We start from the raw sequence: 13,735 nt of genomic DNA, 5'->3' as shown, positions 1-13,735 counted from the left end.
CTGATACAAAAAATTCTTCTCACAGACATTCTTTGCTTTCTTTGAAGGGTCAAAATCTCATGAACCAGGTTAAGAAAGAAATGATTGTTACTGATCATTTGCTTTTACATTAGTAGAAGCATGTAGATGATGTAGTAGGTTTAGAGTTTCCTTTGTTCTAGATGCTGTGTAAACTCCATATAAAATCATGTATAGTGCCATCTCTCATCTTCCAGTTTTCAAACCATCTGATTCACTGAGTGCAAAATTTAGAAGCGTCTGAAGAGTTATTTTTCTGTATTTCGTTCATAAGAATCTTGTGGTTTTTTGCGGGGGCGGGTTTTGAGCTTCATACACTATTTTTGTGCGTCACATATTAAAGGGCCTGTTTTGTATTTGCTTACATTATGTGTGTGGGGTTTTATTTGAATTCCAAGAATTTTAGCTATATTTTATAAAAATGAAGTATCTACTTTTTCTGTTGGAAAGACTTTCCATATTTTATTTTTCCATGACAGTAATGTTGGCAGTATCTGTCCTTGACCAAAATTGAGCTATCTTGGAGTTGGCTGTTTGCAGTAATTGTCTTGTCAGCAGGACATTCCTCAAATCTATAATCTCCCTTGGACTAATAAAATCATGATGGGTTCTGTGGGTAACCTAAGTTGAGCCCAAAAATGTCTATTACTTGTTTACCAAACACTATTATACCCCCATCAGACTTGCAGAAAGCACTCCGTTGTTCTACAAGCAGGACTCCTTTATCCAACATCAAGCACCCGCGCATGCGCACACACGTGTGTGTGTGTGTGTGTGTGTGTGTGTGTGTGTAACCACCTTTAACTTTTGATAGCAGCCTTTAACTACCTGAGGGAGGGTTCCAAAGAGGATGGAGCTACGCTGTGCTCAGTGGTGGCAGATGACAGAACAAAGAGCAATGGTCATAAGTTGCAGCAAGGGAAGTTTAGGTTGCATATGAAGAAAAACTTTCTCACTAGGAGGTTGGTGAACCCCTGGAACAGGTTACCTAGAGATGTGTTGGAATCTTCATCCTTGGAGGTTTTTACAGCCTGGCTCAACAAAGCCCTGGCTGGAAGGATTTGTTTGGGAATTGCTTTGAGTAGGGGGTTAGACATAAGATGACTTTTCCAATCCTAATTTACTATGATTTTTATATACAATAAATCTTACCAGAGTAAGATAGTGTTGATAAAATATTTCACGGTAATTTTCTCTAAATAGCTTCTAAAAAAGCTATATTTGGCTTGCATTTCCACATACTGTCCCATTGAGCTGAAACAATAATTAGTTTTCTTTCAACTATTCCCACCCATCCCTTCTCTCCCACAATGGGAGTCTTATTGTTCTACATTGTGGAGAGCAGGAGCTGTTGAGAAGTTTCATTCATAGATTCCTATAAGTTAGGGGCTGGAAGGAACCTTCACAAGATCGTTAGGTCCAGCCCCCCTGCCCATAGACGGGACAGAAAAGATTGCTGGGGTCAAATGACCCCAGCAAAGTGCACATACAGTCATCTTCTGAAGATCTTCAGTTGAAAAGGTTGTTTTCTGAGTGATTTAAATAGTCCTTGGGTCAGATTTATTCTCTGACAACAGAGCTTTCTTATGTTTTGGTTCCTAGAAACCACCACTAAATAGGTTTTTAGCACTAAACTTTGGTAAAATCACTGATGCAATTTTGCCTCATTGAGATAGCTGCCCGTCTACTTTAGTGGGTAACATGCGTGTGTATGGTTTGTTGCGGGGGGTGGGGGTCTTCCTCTGCCTGCTTTAGTTGGTAATATGTATGGTTTGTTTTTTCTTCGTTCCTCATCCCTGGTCATCTTGAGCTGAGTTGTATCAGTGGCCTTATTTAGCAGAAATTTCTGCTGAGGGGTGGCATGCACTTTGTAGACATGCTTTTCTATCCCAGAGTCAGTGAAAATGCTCCTTTTACTTGTGGTGTCTGGAAAAAGGATTTGCTTGATACCATAGACTAGATGCACAGCTTTTTAAGGCAACTGGAAATTTTGAGCTTATATCATTGTACATAACTGAAGCCTGCAGGGGAAAGTAAGTATATGGCTCAGCTGTCTTAGTAGGAAAGAACTAAATTGATCTAAAACCACAAGGCAGACAGGGTTCTTTGGGTAAATGTGATATCTTTTATAAGACTAAATAAATAGTTGGAAAACTTGTTCTTTACAAGCTTTTAGGCACAGGCACCCTTCTTCAGGCAAGGGGAGAGTCTGTTGGTGTTTGTGTACTCTCCTGGGTGGAATAAAAGCTTAAGCCAATATGCAAAATCCAGGTCTGTGAAAATGCAAAAAAATCCACAAGACATTTAAGTTAATGTGTCAAAGTTGCTGACTCGTGGACCTCTTCTAAATAAAAGGATAGATGAGGTGCTGAGGAGTAATGCCATAAGATTACATTTTTTATTCTTCTGGCAGTAGCTGCTATGCTGAATAAATCATCTGAACAAAAATGCAAGGCAAGATATTTGCATGCAGTCAGTTTTATCAATTAGGAAAGATTCAGTATAGTTGATGTAATAGGATTCCGTAGATGCTGACTGTTTCAGGGGTCATAGATAGCAACCAGAATGCTGGAGTCTTAACTGGCCCTGTTAAACAGAGTAAACTCATATTAAGCTTGCCATACGTTAGCAGTTTTCCCTTATTGGCATTATCTTATACTAAACAACTGTATAAACGAAATACAGTTCACAGTATTTTTTGTCATTCAGTTTTTACTAATGAGTCTGTATTTTATTTGAGGTACAAAGGGCTAATATTATCCCTTAGCTTTAATTGTTAATGTGGGATTCCTTTTAGTCTACTACAGAAGGGGAGTGTTTAATTTTAAGGTTTCAGAGGTTCCTGGATTTCCGCTGTAGGGCATCAGCAGGATGTGAGATCTGTGGTGGTAAGTTTTCATTTGATATTGTATCAAGTATGGTTTGCAGTTTGTGTATACTTAAAGGGAGAAAATATGCTGTCAAAATAAATGCATAGAAGCATAAAGGAATAATGTTTCCCTCCCTCTCCCTCTCCCTCAGTTGTCTGCACTACTAATAAATAGAATTATAATTGAATGCCCATTCTGGAACATGCATATAAAAGGTGGCTTTATTACATTCAGTTTTTCTTTTGTAAATTAATTTTATACGTTTTAAATAGCAAATAGAAATATCACAAGAATATAGTACAGCAAATAGCTTGATTCAGCGGCCACTAATATACATGACTGACAGTCTAAGAATTGACATCCTCTTCCTACTCAGCTTGTTCCAAGGTCAGCTGCTGTTGGGGCATTAGTCTCCTACCTTCTAAATCAAATTCGAGTCTTCTGAAGACTGTGCTGAGAAGCTCTAGAAGGAAATCAGAAGATCTGATATTAGAAATACTGGATTTACTTAAAGAATGCAGTTGGTCTACTTCACAGCAGCAGTAAAGGATAAAAATGTTTGGGGTATATTATTATTATTATTATTATTACTATTTCCTGTGTTGTAGTTAATTTTTTTAGTAACAAAGAATGCAGTTTCAGAAGAAGAGTGTCTTTATGTCAAGGCCTTACTGAACTTCTCAACAGACCCTGCCTTTGCCTCTGTTTCCTTTCATGCATTATCTCAGGTTGTTAGGATCATGCTGTGCTAAACTGAAGTGGCATTACATTTAGAATATTGTCTCACCAAGTTCACAGTAAGAGTTAATACCCCCTCTTATGTGTGGCTGCCGGCACTGTCTCAGAGATGTGGGAAGGTCCTGTCCTGCTCCTGGGGCTGCACAGGGCTTGGGGTCAGCCCAGATAGTGGCAGGCAGGCGTGTTTCCCCCCTGCTTGCTCCCTGGCTGGCAGGAAACACCTGGAGGGAGCAGGCAGGGAGGGACATCCTGCCACACTCTGAACTGATCCAGCTCTTGGAGCAGGGCAGGACCTTCCCTCACTGTTAGGACAGTATCTGCAGGTGAGGTGGGGAGCCAGGGAAGAGATCCTCGGGAGATGTAGGTGAGCCCGGAATGGGAGAAGAGGGCAGGGGATGCCCCTCTGAGGGCAGAGGGGAAAGGGGGGAAATTCTTACCTTTTTGACTTCCCCAGTTTTTAGCTCTTTTCAGCTGTCCACTTCTCAGGAGAAACTATTTATGGAGGGGGCAGGGGGAGTGAAGAAAGTGCATACTGGGATTCTGGAGTACTGTTCCCAACTTTTATTGGCTCTATGCTGCAGTTTAAAGACACTGGAACACAAGTTGCCTAAAATGAGCTAGGGATAATCCTCACCCAAAGAGTATTATCCCTGAGCATTCAGAGCCTGCTTAGGTTGAATTTTTCAATCTTAATGTGTGGACACTCCCATCTTAAAAGCCCTTAACACATGGGAAAGGTAACATGTAATAACACCCTCAGTTACTCCCTCAGTTACTTGAGTAGTTGCATCTAGTACTTTATGCCCCAAAAGTAACCTAACCTTCTATTGAAGCCCCAGAGTCCTTTGGGCTAGGGACAGAAATTCAAAAAGCCTGAGCCTGAATTGATTCAACCTTTGCAGGTTAGTCTAACCTGGCTAGGCTGAACGAGTTGGAAAGTGGACAAATATTGTCTCCAGGCTGAGGAGATTCAGACACATGCCTGCAGTGGTTCAGGCTAGAAGCTGGGAGGCACTAGAGCAGCCCTCCCTTCCATTGCACAGGTTTGAGCTGAGGGGGGTATGGCCAGGCCCTGGCAGGACCCTCTCATTGGGAAGGTCTGCCTGCACCAGCCCAGGCTTTCCCCCACTAGTTGCTCAAGGGGTGGGAGAGTCGACTAGACCCTTTGTAGCACTCTGAGGCAAGCAGGGGAGGAGGGTGTGCAGTGCATGCATCTGTTGAAGATAGGGAGCTTTTCAATCTTCTCCCTGCTTATCTGCAGCAAACTGACAGGTGAGCAAGGTAGCCCAGAGCTGATAAGAGTCTTTATCACCCAATTAACAAAACAATAGCCTCTCTCCTATTACTTCAAACTGTTCTCCTGTTACTTCAAACAGCTTACCAGGGTGACCTGTTGGTTAGCTCCAGAAGCCCTGTTCTGTCTGCCTGAATGACATTGGAGAGACATATGGACACCTCTCAGCATTAGCTAGCATACTACACACATAGGGTCCATGCTGTGGTAGATTGCTGCTTGAGCAGCGAAGCGGGGTAGGGCAGAGGGAAGCCAGCAGATGCTGCTTTGTCTGCAGTCTCTGCCACAGCCTTATACAGCACTAGCTAGCATACCACATGCTGGCTATGGTCTGTGCTGTGGGAAGAGGAGAGGAGGGGATCCCTGCTTAAGCAGTAAGTGGTGAGAGGGGACAGGGCCAGAGGCATGGGGAAGCCAGCAGACTGTGCTGTCTGCAGTCTGTGCCAGAGGAGCTGTGTCCAGGGAGCAGAGAGGAGGGGCCCTCCCTGCTGTAGAGGAGAAAGCCCCGCCCAGCCCAGCAAGCCTGCTGAGATGCCAGTGGTGTCTGGTTTATCTTAAACCAGCAAGGGGTCTGGGACAGACGTATAAACTGGTTTGAGCTAGATTGGTTAAGTCTGAAACTACATTCGATCAGGTTTATCCCAAACCAGTTTCAGCTATTTTCAAACTGGTTTATGTGCACTGAACATCTGTTCTGTTACAGGTTTAAACCAGTTTCTGATCTCTCGAACAGGTTTATGTATAATGTTTGTCCCTAGCCCTAGGGTCCAAGCAATGACAACCTACTGCCAAGTTTCATATCAGGCTCAGTTCTCTTAGCAAGTGTGTTTTTAGTGGTTTTACAAATCACCTGTTAGCCTGTCCAGGCTCTAATTAGCATTTCTTTTTCCATGGCAGGGGTTTATGAACTCCTATTGCTTTGCAAATTGGTAGTTCCGTCCTCACTTGTTTATCCATCCCTTAATGGCAGGTGGTATCTGTATTGTGAGACTCAGTGGCAGGTTAGGGAGATTACATGTCTACCAGCCCTAAAAACTAGGTTTCTGTTCCATAATCTCAAAATGCCCTTGTATTTGTGCCTCTTTCCTATATACTTGTAAACAAGACCTCTTCACAAGTTCTTTCCTGGCTGACCACTTGCCGTAAGTAAGCCCTGACTTGGGCCACTCTCCCTCAAATCATGGACTGGTTTCATTCCCTAGCAAGATTTTTATAAATATGAGTTCCTTGAAGTTCATAATTCTAAATGAGGCAGAGGTACTATTGCTCTAAAAAGCAGATAGATCATAGCTTGTTAAAGAAATGTGCAAATCCTGGGTTACACTTGTGATTTTAATTACAAAATAATTGCAATGATACTGTGTCAGATGCCATTAAAATGCAATTAATCAACTTGAGTAATTAGGGAAGAAAAAAGCAAACGAAGTTAGACTTGAGCAAAATTAGAAATGGAGCAAGAGAAACATGCTGCCCAGCTCTTAATGAAGAGAATATCTGAGGTTTATTTCTCTTCCCAAGGAAGAAAAGACTTTCCATTGAAAGGCGTTGTTTTGCTTTATAACTGCTGCTTAATATTTGTGTGAAATGACTATTCATGGAACAAATTGTTTAAACTGGGAAATACTTGCTCTTTCCTTCAGTTTCTTGAGTTAAAATTTTCTTCTGAAATATAAATACAAAATGTAGCATGTAACTAATTGTTGCGAATTTCTTCACTTGGCTGACTTCTTTGATTGGTTTGCTTCAAATTACTATTTTGGGTAAAGCATAAATGCAAAGTGAGCCTTAGGAAGCGTGAAACTGTTTCCCCTGGTTTTTATAAACTGTTTTGCCAATATCTGTCCAAAATTAAACTGGCAGCTTTTTACAGAGCTTGGTGTATGCACTTGTAATCCATTGTGGTTCTTAGTATTTTGGATGTTCTGAACAGAATACAGTTGTGGCTTGTGGCAATCAAGGGGTTGCTATTGATTCTAAGCAAATGGAAATGATTTTACAAAGAGAAGTAAACTGGATATATGTTAGAACATAACAGTTGTAATGATGACAGTTTGTAAATAAGATGAGAGAAATATTATTAATAAAGTTAGTATTTCTACTGAAAACTAATTTCATAAAAATAAAACTTGACAGAATTAGAAAATTTCTCTTACGGTTATCCAGAAACAGATGTTACTCCAGATAGTCTCCAATAATTAAAAGAACAGATGTTTTGCTTGTCAGCCTGTGGACCTCTGAAAAACCTTTTCCAAAGTTTCAGAAGCTGGACCCCCTTCAGGGAAAGTGAAACCACTTCAGTCTTCAAAAAAGCAGGTTGACATCTCATGGTAGAGGCCTACATATCTTAATTCATATATCCCTCTCTTCCTTGGTTAGACCTTCATTGCTCACCTTTCAGGAAACCCTGGGAGTTGTACTTAGCACTCTTTTATGCACTTGCATTGGGCAGTGAAGCACCCCTTGACAGTAATAGAGAGTTCTGCATCCTAGAGCTTTTAGTTGCATCTGCAAATCTAAGCAGACATTGTTTATGCTTGCTTATCATTTTGATGGCCTCCTTAGCAAGTCCAGGCAGTGCCTCCTCAGCTTTCTCTGTCACAATCACACTTCCATACTTACAACTTCATGGTTTTTCCCATTAACTGTTCTCACATTCACATACAGCTGCAGGGAAAGGCTTACCTGTGCCTCAGCTTGCTTGCTGCTTCCTGCTCTTATTCCACAGCAGGCACATCTACACATGCTATATAATGCACAGTAAGCTTTCTCTGGGGGTGCATCTGCACATGTGCCTGCCAGAAGCAGTTCAGTTCAGAGCTACACCAGCCTTGTTTTGCACCCCACTACAGCAACTGAGGGGGTTGGGTCAGACCTGGGCTACTGGGACTGGAGGGAGCAGTCCCATCTCCAGGGCAGCTGCCTTTCAGCAAATCAAGGTGTGGGGATGGGAATCTGTCCTCTCCGAGCAGCTGTTTCTCAGTCCCATACTCTTGCTGATTGGGGCTCAGGGCTCGAAAACAGCTGTTTGGGGGAGGAAACAGTTCCCCTGCCCCTTGCTGCTTTGGCTGACCAGGAATGATTTGTTCCTGGTCAGCTGTCTACATGTGAGCTGCTGTGCAGTATCAACTACACAGTTAATCTACTACTGGTATCTACAGGTAATAGCCAGCCACACAGTAGATACCGTATATGTGTAGATGGTGACACACCTTTACTGTGCAGTGAATCAAAGCATCTTAGGTAGACACGCCCATTGAGAACTAACTCAGGGCAATTCATTCTTGAATGGAACAGGACCAAGTTGTTCTAGTTTAACTTTTAACTTGCTGTGTGGCAATTATGAACACAGGGACAATTACACAGAGCAGCTGAAATGCAATATACCCCCACTCCTGTCAGTAGCTCACTCAGGGAAGCTTAGGAGGTTTGTGGGTCTCTGGATACCACTTGAAGTTGTGACCTCCTAGTTTGAGAATGACTGAGCTAAAAAAATAGCGTTTTAAATGAATGCTATGAGTAAAGAAAGCTAAAGAATGGCTTTTAAAAAAATGAATGCTAAGACTGAAGTAACTGAAAGATTTATCTTTTCTTCTTTTCTCTCCAGTTACGCCTTTAGACAAGTCATGTCCTTTGGAAACACTGGCTTACACTGTAAAGATAGGTTTGCAGAGTGCAATCTACAGTTAATACATTTTGGTTTTAATTTAGCTCAGTATTAGGGTAGAAGCCTCTTAAAATGTCCTTGGATAAGGAGGGCAGCTGTTTAAATTGTCAAATGGCATAAGCCATTTGCCAAATCCCATTAATTTAAAAATTAAAACTACTGCTTAAGCTAATTCATAGTGGAATCTCCTGGTTTCTGCTTTTGTCACTCCTTCAGAGGCTGTGGTCAGCTTCTGCTCTACATCTCTTTGAAGATGGTGTTATTCAGAGTAATGTTATTGGAACTGTTTAAGTTTCGGGGATGCCAGTTGCAGAGCACTGCCAGGGGTTGTTGAAATGGGCCATAAGGACTAGCTCTCCACTACGTGTGTTGGGTAACTTCACAATTGTCCTACAAGCCTGCTAGTCTTTAGTCTTGCTTTTAAGACCTTTTGGCCTGTGGTTTGCTGCCTACAAGAGAGACGTCAGTACCAGCAAGCATTCATATTCTTAAACAGGTTACTGTACATTTAATTGACATGTTCAGATCATTTTTAATTCTCTAGGTAGAAAAATAGATTAAAAAACTCAAGGAAAAACATTTTTTGTTTGAATTGCAAAACGTATAACTGCCATGATACAAATGAAGACTTCTTTTTTCCGGTTTTATGTACAAATGAAGAACTGAATTACTTTATATTTATAGCAATTATAAAACATCCATAATCTGGATGGGCATAAATGCTGGTAAAAATATAGTACCAGACAAGCTAAATATTAATGCACTTGTCATTTAAGAGAAGTAGTGAGGCGTGCCATTAATTAATAGAAAAATGATTAACATCTGAGATGACTTAGTGGCGGGGGAGGTGAGGGGAAGGAGGGAATTAAGTTCTTTAAAGTAAAAAACATACAAACTGCTTGTCTTCTGTTTACGGTATCTTAGAGAAGTTAGCTCAACATGGTCTTTTTATTAGAATGAAACTGAAGACCTGAGCAGCTATACTAGGGATTCCTCTTTTTCTTCCCCTCATCTCCCTTCCACCTTCTGTGAAAGGAGTTGGAGTTAGAAAATTTATGAGTAAGTTACATTCCCATTTAAAATTCACTAGCCAATGGAGAGTCAGGGAATTCTCACCTAACTTGGGTTACCTGTTACTAAGGTTGACTTGATTTAGTAAAATTATATCTTGCTCATGAATTGTAATGTTTGAAAGAACATAGGAGGGCATCTTGTAGTTCTTTTCCTGTAAAGAGAGAACCTGTGTAAACTGAGCCTTCAAGTACACAAAGGCTATATTTTAGTTTTTTCTTCCTGGGGATTTGATACAACTTCCTTTCATCATCAATTTTAGTAAAGATAAAAGTCACTGCATATTTGGCTTGATGCATGGACTTCATTTACAGACTCCTAATCTTCTCAATCAACTTTTTGTTCAGAGATTTCTTTAATACATAGAATTTGTTGTTGTTGTTTTATAATGAGCATCAGGAGAGGTACATGTCATATTTTTGACAAAGCCAGAAATGTAATAGTTACACATTTTATGGTTAGTATTTTTTGTACTAACCATACTACAATATTATACTCTCATGTTTTCAGTTTCATGTCTGTGAAATTTGCGTCATCTCAGGAAGCCTTTGGAGGTAGCACATTTCTACTAGAAACAGAGACTTGCAATAGAAGACATGGAATTTGTGCTGCTAGGATATTATTTAGTAAGCTTTGAGGGCCTTTGAAATAAGTCCTATAGAATTTCCCTGCTTACATTTGGATAGACTTATAAAAGCATGCTTTGAAAGGGTAAAGGAGATTTGTATAGGGATGTGACGGGCAAGAGGTTGGAGAACTCTTTTCATTTTTGAATGAAAGTTGGTTCCAAAGAGCTCTCTGAAGCAGCCGAGAAATGGGAAGGAAAAGATGACATCCACATATTTTCATAGGAACCAGTTTTGGTATGGAGTAGGAAAGAAAGGAATATCAACCATAAAGTATGGAGAAGTCATCTTTTTACATGAAAGTAGAAAAATGAGAACATCTGGGTATGTATGTTTTTGAAAATTGTAAGTAGTCTGTGCAGGATCCTTGGGCACAGGTCAGTCTCTGATTGTGAGGGCAAATTATAATAATAATGAAAAAATAATGTCCACAGTAGTGAAAGGGGTTAGTATGACTTGAAGAGAGAGACTTCAGTTGTAATGTTTGAAAGTTATGTGTGAAGTTATGTTAAGCTTCTTGCTCTGGTACTGTCCCTGTTGTGTTTTTCATAGAAAAGTAGGGCTGGAAGGGACATCATGTAGTCCAACCCACTGCCTGAAGTAGGATCATCCTATCCAAACCATCTTAGATCAAGAACCCTTCTCCATATTGGCTCTCACTCTGGTGTCTGGTTAATTATTTTTAACAGAGACTTTACCATGTTGCTGTACATGCTCCACAGCATGACCCATTTCTGCTCCCTCTGGAAGCAAATACTCTGACTCATGTTGGACATATTTTCTATTGTAGTCTTGCCAGACCTTGCTTTTACTTCACAACCTTGTGGTCAGTGTACCTGCTGATTCTCTCATTTCAGACAACTGATTCATTTACAGTTACATGGCTTTGTTGCACCTGAGGTTGATGTTAGCTGTGAAGAGGACTGATATTGAGCCTTTTAGAAGTACATGTTTCACACAAAAGGGTGTTTGTAGGGTATGTGAGGTCTCTGAAAACAAGTACTATTAAACACTTATGAATTCTTGGCAGTTCTTAAGAGATCTAGATGAAAGGTGCATATATAAATGGCAGAATGCAGCCATTCCAGTATTTAAAGTTTGCCATAAACATCTTTTTATCTAAAGTATCATTGTATAACTAGCTACAGGAAAACAGTTTTTAATACCACATTTCTAAGTAAGTCACCACCAACTGTCTTTAGTTCTGCCATACCTAAGACAGATTCAGGTTTAATATTTCAGGTTGTATAGAGTGTTTTTACTGTATATAGCAATCCAATAGATTCTGCATGGTCACAATCACCTGCAGTTTATTCACAGTTATACAGTATGAAGTAGATTTGGTATCAATTATTAATCATTGGTACCCTAGTTCCTCAATGCCTTTGCCAGGTGTGGGCATGACATTAACCACTCTGCACACAAATATATAGGACCTGTCTAGAGCTGGATAGCTAGTGTATTTTAAAGCATTTTGGCTAACACACAGTTGGTCATCTCATATTAAAACTTTTCAGTATAGCTGGGTTAAGATGTATTTTAGCATGCTGAGTTAAGATGTATTTTAACATGTGCACATGTGAGCCACAGTTTTCATTTCAGTGTATTCTCAGCCACCTAACAACTTTTTTAATCTTAACCACCAGTTGAGATGTAGAAGACCAGTCAGTATGACCTGAATATATGGACAAATCCTGGATTCAAGGAATCTGTTGTGAAGCACCTAGAGGAGAACATAGTTGATCAGGAACAGTCAGCATAGGTTCACTAAGAGTAGGTCATGTCTGACCAGTTAGATTTTCCTTTTAATAAGGTGACAGACTCTATGGATTAGAGGAGAGCAGTGGATGTGTATACCTTGATTTCAGCAAGGTTTTTTACACTCACCCACAACTTTCTCATTAATAAGCTAAGGCAACATGGATCAGGTGAAAGTATTGTATAGAGGTGCATCAATACATCATTCCCATATTGGATTGGCACCAATATAGGGAAAATTGACAGTATTGGAAAAAGTCCTTTTTTGCCTGATATGGCCAATTTAACATGGCTGATTTAAATGCCCTGTGCATGTGTGCAGCTGCAGCATGCACAGGGCCAAGAGTGTAGCCTGATGACTTGGAGACTAGTATCAGGTTGGTAAGTGTGTTGTGGGGGAAGGGTATGGGAGGGCAGATCGAGGCCCCTGCAGTGAGGGAGGGAGTAGGGTAGGGGCAAGTACTGCTTAGCTGGGGAGGAGCATGGGAAGAAGCTGCAAGCAGCTCATCCAGGGAGGTGAGGGTAGCTCTCACTGCTGCATGTGTCCCGGGAGGGCTTGAGGGGCATGTGACCCCAGATCTGCATGCTGGGCAGGGTGGGCTGTTGCTGTGGGCTGTGCCAGGCTCTTCCTGGTTGAGGCCTGGGCCAGGGGCAGCACCAGCCTCTTCCCAGTTGGGGGCTGGGCTGTGCTGCCCTTGGAGCACATGGCGGCAGTGCTGGGAGGGGTGCTACAGCGAATTTTGGGGTAGCTGATGCTGCCCCTCCCCCGTAGCCCCTTTCCAGTGCCACTGCCGCCCAGCCCAGTCCCCTGGAAGAGTCGGGTGCTCCCCTGGCCCCAGCCCTTAACAGCAGCCCGCCCTGCCCTGTGTGCAGATCTGTGGGTTCATACCCCCATGTCCTCCCAGGGTGTGTGCAGAGGCAGAATCCACCCTCTTCTCCCCCCCACCACAAGCCCCTTGTGGCTGTGTCCCATACCCTGCCATGGCTGGGCATTGCCTGCCCCAGCCCCACTCCCCCACCTCACCATGGAGGCCTCAATCTGACCTTCCCCCACACCAGACTTACCAGCCTAACACTAGACTCCAAGTTGCCTGGCTGCATATCAGAATAGGATTGGTATTGGCCCATTCAGCGCCTTAAAAATCAGCCATTGGCCCAATAAAATCTCTTATCAGTATACCCCTAGTATTGTAAGGTAGATACATTACAAGTTGAGCATGACAGTCTAACCAGTTGTCATAAGTGGCTTAATACCTCCTCCCAGTTACCCATTTAGAGGGATTCCCTAGGGGTCTGTCCTGCATTTTGTGTTGTTTAATATCTTCACTAATGATTTGGAGGTGAGCCACATGGAGAAGCTGCTTGCTGTTGCGAGCTCTGCACTGCCCTGGTGATGTGCCTCTTGTGCATGGGGCTGCAGTGAGAGCAGCAGTGCAGGGTTGTGTTCCTCAAGTAGCAGCACGTGCAGGAGGCGCATTGCCAGGGCAGCGTGGAGCTCACAAAGGTGAGGAGATCCCTGCGCAGCCCCGCTGCTTCCTGCTGCGTTGGGTCATGCCCGCCAAGCTGCAAAGGCCCCGGGGGAGGAGGAAAACAGGGCAGAAGCCTGAGCACACAGCCTGTGCCTGCCCTGTGTACAGATATGGGGGGGCGCAAGTCACTTCTGCTCCCTGGGAGTGCGTGTAGTGGTGGGGAGCTG

General features: G+C 42.2%; 1 protein-coding gene across 4 annotated transcripts in view; it reads left to right on the top strand.

The window, feature by feature from the left end:
• Positions 1-13,735, top strand: part of APP (amyloid beta precursor protein) — a 366,031-nt gene that overhangs the window by 64,910 nt on the left and 287,386 nt on the right. The gene's annotated exons all lie outside the window — the stretch shown is intronic.

This window comes from Crocodylus siamensis, chromosome 1, assembly GCF_052110815.1.
Source record: "Crocodylus siamensis isolate JL-2025a chromosome 1, ASM5211081v1, whole genome shotgun sequence".
In the NCBI taxonomy this organism is placed as follows: domain Eukaryota; kingdom Metazoa; phylum Chordata; order Crocodylia; family Crocodylidae; genus Crocodylus; species Crocodylus siamensis.
This window is presented reverse-complemented; position numbering and strand designations above follow the sequence as displayed.